At 45.9% G+C, this 3,047-nt stretch overlaps 1 pseudogene; it reads left to right on the forward strand.

Annotated features, from left to right (window-relative positions):
- The first annotated feature begins 55 nt into the window (after positions 1-55).
- On the forward strand, positions 56-3,041 carry LOC102774502 (annotated as a pseudogene).
- The last annotated feature ends 6 nt before the right edge of the window (positions 3,042-3,047 follow it).

The raw sequence follows: 3,047 nt of genomic DNA on the forward strand, positions 1-3,047 counted from the left end.
ACCACCGGTGCTGCCGCCGCCTGAGGAGCCGAGCCACTGCACTCTGGGCAAGCCGATGACTACTGCTAACTGTGGCGCCCAGGATGAGCTCGACTTCAAACTCGACTTCGGCGAGGAAGGGGAGTCGGCGTGGCCGCCTCGGCCTCGGGCTCGAGGCCTGCAGATTTTGAAGCAGATGATTGTGCATCCATTTACATCTTTAATGTAGACCCACCTCCATCTACTTTAAACTCACCTCTTTGCTCACCACATCATGGATTACCGGCTCACCCTTCTGTTTTGTCATCATCGTTTCAGCTCCAAGGTCACAAAAACTACGAAGGAACTTGTGAGATTCCAGACTCTACAGCCCATTAGGTGGTCCCAAACCCTTTGAGTGCCCAAGTATTCAAATCACATCCATCTCTCCTAACTGTCATCAAGAAGTAGATGCTCGTGAAGACGACCTGCACATAAATGACCCAGAAAAGGAATATTTGGAAAGACCTAGAGATCATCTTCCTCTTGAGCCATCTTACCGGGAGTCTTCCCTTAGTCCTGGTCCTGCCAGCAGCATCTCTTCTAGAAGCTGGTTCTCAGATGCATCTTCTTGTGAATCTCATAATTATGATGATGTGGATTCAGAATTAAATGAAGCTGTTGCCCGATTTACTTTTGGATCCCCTCTGACTTCTCCTGGTGGCTCGCCAGTGGGCTGCCCTGGAGAAGAATCCTGGCATCAGCAATATGGACTTGGACCCTCACTGTCACCCAGGCAATCTGCTTGCCACTCTCCTAGATCTAGTATCACCTCAGGACCCTCATCAAGGCCTACTTCCCCCTGTGGGAAACGACACTCTAGTGCTGAGGTTTGTTGTGCTGGGTCCCTTTCACCCCATCACGCACCTGTTCCTTCTGGTCACACCCCCAGGGGAAGTGTAACAGAAGATACCTGGCTCAATGCTTCTGTCCAGAGTGGATCAGGCCTTGGTCCAGCACTTCTTCCACCATTCAGTACTATGTAGAGACTGATATCCCTCTAAAAACAAGGAAGACTTCTGAAGATCAAGCTACTGTACTACCAGGAAACTTAGCTCTGTTCAGATGACTGAGGTAATTTATCACCATCCTGGGAGACTTCAATAGATGACGGCCTCAGATCTCAGTATCCTTTAAAGAAAGATTCATCTGATGATCACTTTCTTTCAGTTCCTTCACCCTTTCCCTGGAGCAAACCCAAGCCTGGCCACACCGTATATTTCGCACATCTTTATTACCTCCACTAGACTGGCCTTTACCTACTCATTTTGGACAATGTGAACTGAAAATAGAAGTGCAACCTAAAACTCATCATCGAGCCCATTATGAAACTGAAGGTAGCCAAGGAGCAGTAAAAGCATCTGCTGGCGGACACCCTGTTGTGAAGCTGCTGGGCTATAGTGAAAAGCCGATTAATCTACAGATGTTTATTGGAACTGCAGATGATCGATATTTACGACCTCATGCATTTTACCAGGTGCATCGAATCACTGGGAAGACAGTTGCTACTGCAAACCAAGAGATAATAATTGCCAGCACAAAGGTTCTGGAAATTCCACGTCTTCCTGAAAACAATATGTCAGCCAGTATTGACGGTGCAGGTATTTTGAAACTCCGCAATTCAGATATAGAATTTTGAAAAGGAGAAATTGATATTGGCAGAAAGAATACTAGAGTATGACTTGTGTTTCATGTACACATCCCACAGCCCAATGGAAAAGTCCTTTCTCTGTCGACAGCTTCTATACCTGTTGAGTGCTCCCAGCGGTCTGCTCAAGAACTTCCTCATATTGAGAAGTACCGTATCAACAGATGTTCTGTAAGTGGAGGTCATTAAATGATTGTGATTGGATCTAATTTTCTTCCAGAATCGAAAATCATTTTTCTTGAAAAAGGACAAGATGGACGACCTCAATGGGAGGTAGAAAGGAAAATAATCAGGGAAAAATGTCAAGGGGCTCACATTGTCCTTGAAGTTCCTCCATATCATAGCCCAGCGGTTACAGCTGCAGTGCAGGTGCACTTTTACCTTTGCAATGGCAAGAGGAAAAAAAAGCCAGTCTCAACGTTTTACTTACACACCAGTTTTGATGAAGCAAGAACACAGAGAGGAAATTGACTTGTCTTCAGTTCCATCATTGCCTGTGCCTCATCCTGCCCAGACCCAGAGGCCTTCCTCAGATACAGGACATCCATGTGACAGTGTACTGTCGGCACAGAGAAGCTTGGTTTGTCCCATCCAGCAAACATATGCATCCATGGTAACCTCATCTCATCTGCCACAGTTGCAGTGTAGGGATGAGAGTGCTGGTAAGGAACAGCATATGATACCTTCTTCAGTCATGCACCAGCCTTTTCAAGTCACACCAACACCTCCAGTGGCGTCTTCTTATCAGCCTATGCAAACGAATGCTGTGTATAATGGACCAACTTGTCCTCCTATTAATGCTGCCTCTAGTCAAGAATTTGTTCCTGTTTTGTTTCAGCAAGATGCAGCTCTTCCTAGTTTAATAAATCTTGGCTGCCAACCATCATCATCCATACCTTTTCATTCTTCAAATTCAGGCTCAACAGGATATCTCTTAGCCCATATACCTCATTCTGTGCAGACCCTGCCTCATCTACAGTCAATGGAATACCATTGTTCAAACACAGGACATAGATCTCTTTCCTCTCCAGTGACTGACCAGATCACAGGTCAGCCTTCCCCTCAGTTACAATCCATTACATATGGTTCTTCACAGTTAAGGTCTGCTAATTGTGAAGTTTCCCCAGCAGCTTCCCATCCCTTGGCCAGTTCACCACTTTCTGAACCACCGTCTGCTGAGCTCCAGCCTATGCCTTACCAACCTCCTAGCTCAGGAACCACCTCATTACCAACTCTAGCCACTAGAATGCATTCAGGACAACATTCAACTCAAGCACAAAGTACAGGCCAGGGAGGTCTTTCTGCACCTTCATCCTTAATATGTCACAATTTGTGTGATCCAGCTTCATTTCCATCTGATAAGGCAACTGAGAACATTAAA

This window comes from Myotis davidii, unplaced genomic scaffold, assembly GCF_000327345.1.
Source record: "Myotis davidii unplaced genomic scaffold, ASM32734v1 scaffold310, whole genome shotgun sequence".
Taxonomy (NCBI): Eukaryota; Metazoa; Chordata; class Mammalia; order Chiroptera; family Vespertilionidae; genus Myotis; species Myotis davidii.